This window comes from Zonotrichia albicollis, chromosome 8 (assembly GCF_047830755.1).
Source record: "Zonotrichia albicollis isolate bZonAlb1 chromosome 8, bZonAlb1.hap1, whole genome shotgun sequence".
In the NCBI taxonomy this organism is placed as follows: domain Eukaryota; kingdom Metazoa; phylum Chordata; class Aves; order Passeriformes; family Passerellidae; genus Zonotrichia; species Zonotrichia albicollis.
In genome coordinates, this window is record NC_133826.1 from 24744829 (window position 1) to 24756260 (window position 11432).

Here is an 11432-nt window from a genome sequence, read left to right on the forward strand (position 1 = left end):
AACATTCCAGTTCAGTGACGTTTTCTCCCTAACTTTCAGCATTTATGTAGAATTTTATGTACAGTTGTTCTTGGCTTGTTTGCCTGGTTTTGTTCCCTGTTTGGCCTAGTGGAAGGTGTCCCTGTCCAAGGCAGGGAGCTGGAATGAGATGAGCTCTAAGGTCCCTTCCAACCCAATCCACTCTGGGACTTCAGTGTCTCTCTTTGCTAAGAGTAATTTCCTACCTGACATGCATAATCTGCCAGAGATTCCAGGTTCTTCATTCCTCTTACTTCCTTATGGACTATCTAAATGTCTTTTATGAGATAGTTGTTAATTTTTAATGGAAGATCCTGTTAAATTGAGAACCTCACTTAGCTTGCTTCCAAAGGGCAAACCAAGAAATTTCATTCCCTGTGAAAACATATAAAACATATAAAATCATCAAGTTGTGTAGGCAGAATTCAATTTAGCATTGAAGGAGATGATGGAGCTTTTTCAGGGCCCCACAGGAGGACACAAACAGGGCAGATGGGCCAGACAGGGAATTCCAAAGTACAAACTTGTCAGCTTCCAGTTCTTTGAAGATTTAAGCTGGGATTCCATTGGAAACTGCTTTTTATTTGAGCAGGATATTGAATATCATGGTTTCTAAATGTTGAACCTTTTGCTTTTTTCTGTTTTGTCCATTTTTGTGACTTCAGACTGTGAGATATTCCCTTATTTTGGTGCAAGGTCTGATATGATTTAACGCCACCCCCCTCTAGGTTCTCCCTGCTGCAAGTCACAGAAACATTAAAAAAAACTAAAAATTTTCAGTGTGCCTTTGGGGGAAACCTTTTAAACTAGCATCTCCAAAAAAGCTGTCAGGCCTAAAAAGGACAATTTGAAACAATTTAGTCTTCTCCAACTGGTAAGCTTTATCAAATTTTTAGGGCTTTCCTGTTTTTCTCTTTTTTTAAAAAAAAAATTATTATTATATATTTTTCTTTCTTCCTTGCTTCTGATAAAATATCTCTTCTACAGCTTTAGGTTAAAACCCTTAGTGCCCTTAATGTTTTTAATTTAGATTACATTTTCACTGCTAGTGACTGCACTGTACATGCCACAATTTCAGACAAAATACCTGTCCAAAAAAATGATTGCTGGTGTTATTTTGTGATAGTTTTATATCTAATGATGAAGAATTTGCACTTGCAGGAATATCTACAAAATTACAGTTGTTCATCACTGGCTCAAAAAGCCCCTTTGTTGCAAAAAGATGGATTAAATCTTGACACAGAAACTGATCCTAAACCAATTAGGAAAACTCCATTTGTTTGCATCCTTGTCATTAAGTTAAGGAAGATTAAATGCAGAGCAGGAAGAGGTGCAATGTGTTTCCCACACCCAATTTGTCACAGAGCTGCAGCACCCTGCCCTGTTGCAGGTCTGAGGCAAAACAAGGCTTAAAATTGTGGCAAATTTAGTTGCTTTTACACTGAAGAGGTCAGAGCAGCTCCTGCTGTCAGGGAGAGACTGACACCTTCCCACTGCCCTGCTGTATTTTTGCAGTTTGTGCCATAATTGGTGTGTTGGTTTTGCTCCTGCTGTGGCCCAGTGTCACCATGATATTTTCTGAAAAATCCCTTTGCCAGGATTTCTTCTCCTGGGAAGCTGAGAGGCCACAGAAAAGAATGAAAACAATAATTATCTGATTGCTTTGGAATGTGGTCTGGAGATCATTTACCAACAGGTGCATCTTTGATTGATTCCATGTGAATTGTTTTAATTAATGATCAGTCACTATCAGCTGTGTCAGACTCTGAGGAGGAGTCACGAGCTTTCATTCTCATTCTTGTTTAGCCTTCTGATGTAGCCTTCCTCTTTCTTTAGTATAGTTTTAGTATAGCATTCTTTTAATATAATATCATAAAATAATATATCAGCCTTCTGAGCAGATGGAGTTAAATTCTCATCACTCACCTCATCCTGGGGGCCTCACAACACCATAGCCCAGTCTCCATCACCCGGGATGATGGCTCTGTTCCTTTCCTGCTGGCAATGACCTTCCTGCCTTTGAAGAGGGATGAGGAGAAGCTATATTCCCAACTGGCCATCCTCTGACATGGGAATTCTGCTCCTTCATGCTGGCTGCCCAGCCTGTGTGCCCCGAGTGATGCCTTGGCAAGGCTGGGCTCAAATGTTGATGTGCAGTGGAGAAGTCTGCGTTCCCTTGTGGGCTCAGGAACACCTGAGGTGAGCCAGACTGGGAACCAGAGGGACTCAGGCACTGGAAGGTTCCTTTAGGGAGTCATGCCCTTGGTTCTAGGAGTGCTCTGTATGTTGAGCTGAATCTCTCTGACACCAAAATCTGTTCTAGTCGAGGCAAACTGCTGGAAGCATTTTGGGAGGGGTGTGACTGCTTCTGGAGCGCATCCTTGCATCCAGAGGGGAGATCCTATCCATATCCTGCTTTAGTACAATGACTTTGTCTTCCAGACAGGTTCACCAAGACTTTTTTCCTGTTTTTTCTGGAACATTTGGCCTTTCTTCAGTGTTTTATTTTGCACCATTCCGTGTTGCCCATAGAGGTCGGTGTTTGCCTGGGAAAGCAGAGCTGGGGGCTGGAGCTCCAGCGTCTCTGTCCTCTTTGCTTCAGAGGTGCTTCCCCCCCTTCCCTGCGATAAAAACGTTACATTCATCTCTTCTGAGCTTTTAAACACGTCCCTGAGCAGGAAGGTGCTGGTGTGTATATTGGTACAGCATTAGGCTTTGCTACCTTTAACAGATTTTAGAAGATCAAACTTGGTATTTAAAAAAACTCCCAAGAACTTGACATTTCGTAAAATATTTGCATATCTTAAAGAGGACTAGAGGATAATTCAGAGTGATAGCTGTGTCTGTAGTTATCATGTTACATATATTTTATGCAGTCTTTTGCTGGCTGAAATGAAATGTTTTCAGTGATGTGCTTGTGGAACGAAGTGCTCCCTCTTTATCCTGACACCCACCCCCTGTGATTTGTCAGGGGTAGGAACAGCATGAGAGCAATTACACCAACTGTCTGACAGAGATTATGGAAGATATTTGGGGAAATAAAGTCTATGGAGTGGTTTTGAGTGAGGAAAGTATAAGAGCCGTTGCTCAACAACCAGGTTTTGCATGTTCTTTACACTAACCACAGGTAATGTGCCTAAACAGATTTACATATGTTATTTTAAATTTATTTCTGTGTGCTTTCACATGGAAAGTGAGGTGTGAATTAATAGTATTTTAATTAGTAGTTCTGCGTATTCCTGTAATTAAATTGGCCTAATCCCTCTTTGAAGACTGACCATTATTCTACAAAAATCAAATAAATAGATTTAATTGGATAGTTCTTGGGGCTCCATTCATTGGGAAGTTTCTGTGGAGGGTGGGTTATCAATTAAATGATTGTGGAAAATGTGGTGTATCCACTGCTTTTGGAAATGTATTTGTGGAAATCTTCAGTGAAAAGCAGTTATACATCATTTGTAATATTGATTTTTCCTTCTTAAAGATGTTGTCTCCTCCTAAAGCATCTTGGCAGTGGCTGAGGGATTTTAATGGTTGAAATCCTGTTTGCACCCAGGTGTGCTTCCCCCAACTTTTTATTAACTTCCCAATCCTACTTTTTAAAAATTTTTTTTAAAAAATTAAAATAAGTGCACAGGGCAGCATGATGTATGGCTTTCTCAATTTACATCTAGGCAAATGAAGATCACTTTCTTTCAGATTTTCTTTGGAATCTGAAGCTGGAAGGGAGCACTGTTACCTAAGGCACTGAAATGTTCTCCTTACACCTCAGTTTTTGCTGGCTTGGTGTGTTTAGGCAGCAAATTCATTCACCAGAACAACGGGTAAAGGGTGAGGCTGGGAGCTGTTAGATGATGCAGTTTCTAAACTGATTTGTTGCCACATAATGGGACTTTTGTGCCTCTTTCACTACTGCTGATAGCCTCTGCTTACTAACATTAATGGCTTGGAGAGAGATGAAGCAATTCTCCCTTTGTCTTCTCCTAGGGGTTTACCATGTATGTGTTTCCACAGCAGTGATGTATGACCTTCATCTTGCCACTCCTCAATATGACCATAGTGTTCTTCATGTTGGAAGAGACCTAAAAACTCATCCAGTGCCACCCCTGCCATGGGCAGTGACACCTTTCACTAGCCCAGGTTGCTCCAAGCCCATCCAACCTGGCCTGGGACATTTCCAGGGATCCAGAGACAGCCACAGCTTCATATTGAAGAATTTCATCCTAAAATCTAACCTAAATTTCTCCTTTCTTCCTAAATCCACTACAGACCATAATAAAATCTCTCTCCACCTTTCTTCTTAAGCCCCCTTTTGCACTGAAAGGCCATAGTAAGGTCTCTCCAGAGCATTTTCTTCTCCGGGTTGAACAACCCCAACTCTCTCAACTGTTCTTTATGGTGGAGGTGCTCCAGTCCTCTGACAACTTTTGTGGTCCCTCTGGATCAGCTGTAACAGATCCACGTCCTCCTGTGCTGGCTCCAGGGGCTGGGGCAACTCTGCAGGTGGAGTCTCACCTGAGTGGGGCAGAGGGGCAGAATCCCCCATTTCCAGCTGCCCACACTCTGGGAATGCAGTCTGGGATACCATTGTCTTTCTGTGTGCCAGCACTCGTGACCAAGGATGTCCCATTTGCCACCCTACCAGTGTCCCCAAACCCTGGGTGCTGCTGAACTTCACCGTCTCAATTTGGCATCATGCAGGCAGTGCCACCTAGGATGTGTCAGCAATGTGGCACCTCACTGCCATGGGTGAGGTGTGAAGGATGCGTTGCAGAAATCTGTTGTGAACATGTGTTACCAAATGAAAGTATTTTCACAGGGAAAGCATCAGGTTCAAAGAGTAAACTGGCCCATCAGTCACCCCATTGTTCAAAAGCTTTGATAGTCAAGTGGGTACAGCTTTCATGTGTTTCTTTTCCTTCCCAGGATTAACCAGACCTCCCTACATGGTTCAGTGAAGGTTTTAAAAGCAAATGGGAAGTTTTCCCCTAACAGGGGGATCCAGGTAATCTCCTGTAGACATTATTTCGTCACACAGAGCTCTGTCAGGATGACAGGTAGCTGAATCCTGCAGCAGGTGCATGCCTGCATCCAGGATGTCACTGTTCCTGGTACAAAGGGTTTAGAGCTGAGCCTGCTGTTTCCTAGAGCCAGGCCACTCAGCTCCCCCTGCTTTGGATGATGATTCCAAGGGTCAGAGTACACATGGTGGATGTGGTGGAGAGCCGCTCTGTGTGTGATAAGTCACCTCTGTGCAGTTGTGGAATCACAGAATATGCTGAATGGAAAGGGACCCACAGGGATCATGGACTTCAACCCCTGGCCATAAACAGACATCCCAGCAGTCCCACCCTGTGCATCCCTGGGAGCTTTGTCCAAATGCTCCTGGAGCTCTGGCAGCCTCTGTCACTGAAAGCCCAGCAGGGCCTTCTGGATTTCTCTCCTATTTGTCTGTTTTGAAGCAAACCCAAACAAACCATTTCTTTACAGCAGAGGAGTGCAGGCCTTGCTGGTCTCCTTAAGCTCCTTCTCAGATTTCTCTCCAATGTCCAGCTGCTCCTCCAAAGTTTATTTAAAGTTGAAAGCCATGGGCAGCAGTGAAGCTCTAACTGCTTGTGCTAATATGGGGTTTGTGTAGTTTATCAAGGGCACATTTTCAGCAGCTCTTTGGAGAATCCACCATGGGAATGTCAGGCTGCTTGGGCTGGTTCTCTGTGGGCAGGGTCTGGTGGGAGGGCTGTGGTTACAACACAGGGAGAAAATTATTATAAAACCAGGGAATGGATAAAAAAAAAAGGGGCAGAACTTCCTGGGGCAGACACAGAGGGGAGAGGGACAGTTATTCATAGGTCCTGATATGACACTGCACGTCACAAAGTGATGCAGGGCCAAGCCTGATGAATTTGTAGCAAAATGGGGAAATAAGGCAGCAGTACACGCAGGTATTTAATCAGCACATAATCACAGAGAGGGCTTTGGAAGGAGCCCTCTGTTGGTCATCAGGTCCAGTCCCTTGCGTCATGGAAGAGTTTAACAGCGCCAGGGAGGCCCAGGGTCATTATGGACAGCAAAGAGTTTTCTTGGCAGCTCCTGCACTGTCCAGCTCTTATTAAAAAAAAAAAAAAAGGACTGCAGTGTAGCATTGTTGAACTCTGGAAAGTGACAGTAAAGAATGGGATAGCTTGGGCTCCATGGTTACTGCTTCCCAGGAACATCCAGCCCAGTGTTTTCACTGGAGAAGTAAACTTGTAATTTTGTCTTCTGAGCTGGAGTCATGGCACATGTTCCCTGGGAGCTAAAGTTCAGGGCTTTTTCTGTCTGAGTTTTTGCCAAAGAATCAGGGGCTCAGATGCATGTGCTAGTTCATGTTGTCCTATGCATAGAACAACATAAACCATATGTGTGTGTATATATATATATATATATTTATATATATGTGCTTGTGTGTGTGCCATCTGTATATGTTTTGTGTTCCACACACATTTAGACCTTCTTGAATTGCTTCTGCTTCCTTGGAGGAAATAAAAAATTACAGAAGTTTAATTAATTGAAAATTACTTTTCCAATCGAGAGTTGCCTTTTTAGTGCAGGGAGTTATCCAAACAGACTGTGTCTTATCCATGTGTGAACCCTAAATAAAGTTTGTAAGGAATTTTTGAGATTTTAGGTCTTTTGTGAACTCTTTGCCTTGGGTATTTGAGATTCAAATTTATGTTTCATGCATGTGATTTAGTAAAAATCTGGAGTGGGATGATATGTTAACTCTGCTTTTTAAGGGAGAAGGACAGATCCTGAGGTTCCATGTTACAAACTTTAGCTTGAAATGTTTCCTACATTTATGTTCTGTTGTCCCTTCTTGTAGCTTTGCCTCTTCACAAGGCTCTTGAATCTTTCTTTACCAGTCCTTTTCATGGATATTCCTATTTACATAGTCTTTAGCTCTCTTTCATGTATTTGCCTTTCCTCAGGTACCATTACAATAATGGGCTAATTGCTTCCTTTGGCTGGCTAGCATGTCAGATTCCCAAACTCAAAAAGGTAGGAACAGACTATAAATAGACCCTTGGCCTTTTCTGCTGTCCTTGGGCATTTCTGTTGCCTCATCTGCCTTTTCAGAGAGCTGCTTTGTGGAGCTGCCAGTCACTACCTGAGGGGGAGGATTTCTGCCTTGTCTTGGCACAGCGTTAATGGCACCGTGCACAACAGCTCTATAACCTGGCAGATCCCAGATTTTAAGGGAAAGAGATTGTTTTCTCTGTTTCCTGGGGCTTTTATTTTCTCTGTTATTGAAACTAATGCATTTCTTAAATCATACTTGTGTTGGCTCCCATTCTTGCCTGATTTATGTGTTAACATGTCTGTGCTGAAGGCTCTTTCCTTTTTCCATAAGCTTACAAGAGTTTGGATCTTTGCAGCCTAATCAAAATCGTGCCTTAAAATCTTGCAGTTCTAAAAACTTCTGTAAAAGAACTCATAAGCAGTTACTTTATTTTCACTGTGGCAGTTACATTTTAGATTTAGTGAGAATTAATGTTTGTGAATATCTCTCACAAGTTTTATTTCCTGAGCAGTGGGAATGCTGGGAGTGGCATGTTCCTCTGCTCAGAAATGTGCAGCTGCAGAATATATCAAAATATGGTTATTTAGATGAATGTTTAAAGGCTAGCTCTGAGGAAAGAGGATGATCTGAAGGTAATTTCTGAACAAAGAATCTTTTGCAGATTATTATAAATGGACCTGTCAATATCTAATGGAGACCTCTTAGCTCATGAAGAGGTTGTAGAAATGCACATATGAATCAGTCTTGATACTATTTCTTCCTTTACCAACTGCATCATAAAGCATCCAGGGAAATGCTGACAATTATTGCTTGGTCCTTATCATTTTGTCAGTAATGATTGCCTGGCTAATCACTGTGAGTACTTAAACCTCAAGTTCTTTTCCACATGAAAAGATGTGCTATCAAGCAGAAGGTAAAGGTCTGCAGGGTTTAGTTTTCATATGTAGTTACATTTTTTTTTCTTATCTTTCTATGGATCTGGTATTTCCAGGTTGGATGAGCTCACCAGATCTTTTGCCCAAAGAGTTTAATATAAAAATGGAAAGGCAGAAGAACATCCATGGTCAAGACTCCCATTTAGCTTGGAGTAGAACCCTCCAGTGTGGTGCCGTTGTCTCTTCTGGCAATCTTTCATCTGACACCAGCTCACTCAGGAATACTTGGAGCCCTGCCCACTGTGAGATGTAGATATTAACAGGAGTGGCCTTTTGAAACTCCTGGGCTGTGTGTGATCTCTGCAGCTGTCCTGTGTTGTTTATAAGTCAGGAGACTGAAGCCTATGACATGTGCAATAGGAATTTGCTTGTAAACCAGCATCTGGTCAGGACATACCAGAGGCTATAGGATGTGTGTGTGTGTAATATTGTGGCTGAGTGCCCACTGAAATCCCCTGGTCTCACCACCTAACCCCCTCAGCCTCCTCTGAGAACTCCCAGGCCATGGAATGCAGGGGGGAAATTAAAATTTCACCGTCATCAGCTGTGGGTCGAGAGAGGAACGTGCTCGATGCATCACATTACCATCTCTCATTGTCAGCAGTGATTCATGGAGTGCAGCTCAACTCCAGGGTGTCCTGAATAAAATAAATCCATCCAGGGAAGTTTCACCAGGACATGCATGTGAATCTTTGTGTGGGAAGAAGAAGCTGAGTATGAGGGTGGGCAGGCCCTGGCATGGGGTGCCCAGAGAAGCTGTGGCTGTCCCTGGATCCCTGGCAGTGTCCCAGGCTGGGTTGGATGGGGCTTGGAGCCACCTGGGAAGGTGTCCCTGCTCATGGAAGAGACAATATCAGAAACAATATCAGCTCTGTGTTGCCTTCCATGTAAAACATTGCACAGCTGTGCTGGGGTGCTCCCAGTGGAGAAATCCATGGAGATGTGTGTAGGGTTAATGTCACACCTTTCCTCTATTGCCCTTGTAACAGGAGCAAGAGGAAAGAGGCAAGTAAGATTTCAGCTGTTTTCATAGTTACAATTAAAGGACACCTGAGGCGCCTGCACAGCAGTGTCAGCACCAGCTCGGACTGGGTGTGCTGGGCTAGCAAATGAGAGAGAGAGAAAACTGTGTGTGAATGTTTGGTTTTTATGGCACAGAGTTCATTTTTATCGCAAGACAAATTTCTGCAGAACTAAATTGTTCTGCAGGGATGTACCCCTTTACAAATAATGGGATTTTAACATAGCAATGAGAGGCAGGTGATGAGGAAACTGTGGATGATGCAAGTACCTGAAAGGAGGATGAGGGAAGTGAAGGCTTAAGGTGAAATGAATGTATCTTGCTCTTTTCAGGTGTAATAATCACAGTTTTACAAGCAATTGAAAATAGATTAAACATTTTAAAAAGACACTGTCTTCTTCCTCCTTTCCCTCCTTGACAACAGGTGGAGAGTGATCCTGCAAGAAGCACTTGCTGCTCACACGCTTTCAGCAGCCCCTGGGGTTATGGATAGCTGGCTTAAATTCCAGCAGGATGCTGTAATTTGTGTTCCATGGCTGAGCAGACACATCTGGCCTGGGCTTAGGGGACCACAAAGATGGCTTAAAGCTTCCTTAACATCATAACCCCTCTCCAAGTTAAATATATCCCACAGCTGTTACTGAAGGTTGTGGTTGTTATCTTCTCCTATATTTTTTCTGCCTTTAGGGTTTGTTGTGCAGTTTCATAAACTGAAATAGGTGAAGCAGGAGTTGCTGGAAGTAGACATTTTCTCATTTTTGCTGACTTTCCCCTAATCTCTCACTGGTAAGGCTTGAGAATCTTTTCCAAAGTGGTAGATAAGGCTCTATCTAGTAATGGAAAAACCTCATTCCCATGTTCCAGTGGTTTAAGTGTTGACCCTTCCAGACATGTATTTTGGCTTCTCTCTGCTGCAGCAAGAAAACAAGGAGATGAAGGAGGCAGGACTGGCTGTCTCCTCCAGCTTTGGGGTTCTTTGTGTATACATTTGGATATTTCACTGGGTTGCTCCAATATAAATATTTAAAGAAAAACAACAGAAATCCCCAACTGAAGTGGAGAGCAGCTTCAGAGCCACTTCAGAGAACATCTGTGTCAGGACAACTCCTGACTGGGAAGGAGGAGGGTAGAGCATGTTACCCAAAGATGGGAGATAATTGCTAGGCAAAATCACAGCTCACCCTGGCACTCCCACCCTGCTCTCCAGACAGCAGAAAATCAGGCTTGGTGTCAGACTGTGGGGGGCTGGGAGCAAAGCCACCAAGCCTCCCTCCTTCCTCCCCACTCCTTGAAATGCCAGAGTGGTTTTCCCACTGCCCTGAGCCCCCTCAGCTGTGCACACGTGTGAGGAGTCCCTTGGAGCACAGCACGGGGTGGGAATGCAGCCCATGCAGGGCAGGAGCACCAGGGACTCAGCAGCAGCATCTCCCCAGGATTAAAAGTGTCTGAACTATTGCAAACCCTGTGGAGAAGGGCTGCTTTCCAAAGCTGCTTCCCAACAAAAAATTAGAAACAGACCTGTAATCCCTGTACACTGGAGCAGATATTGCCAATGATCAATAAAGGGCAGTCATGTAACTTGATTTATTTTAAATCTTTTCCAGCCATAAGGATTCTATGATTTAATACTTACAGCCAAAGAAACTTCCTGCTTTCCTAGCTCAAGAGGCCTCAGCACAGGGGTTTAGGGAACGAGTGGAAGGAAAAATGGATATTTCTGGTTTTGTTTTTCTTCTCATTGACCTGCTATGACTTTAGTTTCTGAAATAAAAGAAAAGCTTGTGCTCTTTTGTTTTTGTTTTCTTTTTGAAGAAAAAGTACTTTATTCTCTGAGGTTACCTGAGTGTAGATAAAATTATCTTCAGAAAATTTACTGCAGCCGTCCCAGGTATGGAGCTGTCTGGCACACTAGATGGATTCTTAAAGACCTGTTATGTACATAATTTTTTTTAAAATAAGCAGATTTAATTCTCTTCCCTCTCCCCTTTCTATTAGGCCAGTTGTGAACTTCTGAATCAGAAAAAAACCACTTTTTTTCCTGCTGGAACCCTGTGCTCTGCTCCATTGTGTTGATTTGGCACAGCCTGGTTTTTGGTAGCAGGGGCAGGCACAGGGGTGGCTTCTATGAGAAGCTTCTAGAAGCTTCTACTGTGGCCCACAGAGCCAATCTCTGATGGCTCTGGAGATGGATATGGCCCAATTAGAGAGGTTGGTAATGCGTCTGTGATGACATATTTAGAAATAAAATCAAAAGAGCATGTGCAGCCATTGCCTGGTGTGGCCCGTGGCAATGCACCATGGCAAACGCCATCTCAAGGCAGCCACACCAGCCCTGCCTGCCTGAAAATTCTTACTTAAAATAGTCCAGATGGCTTCTAACTCCTTCCCTCCACCAAGC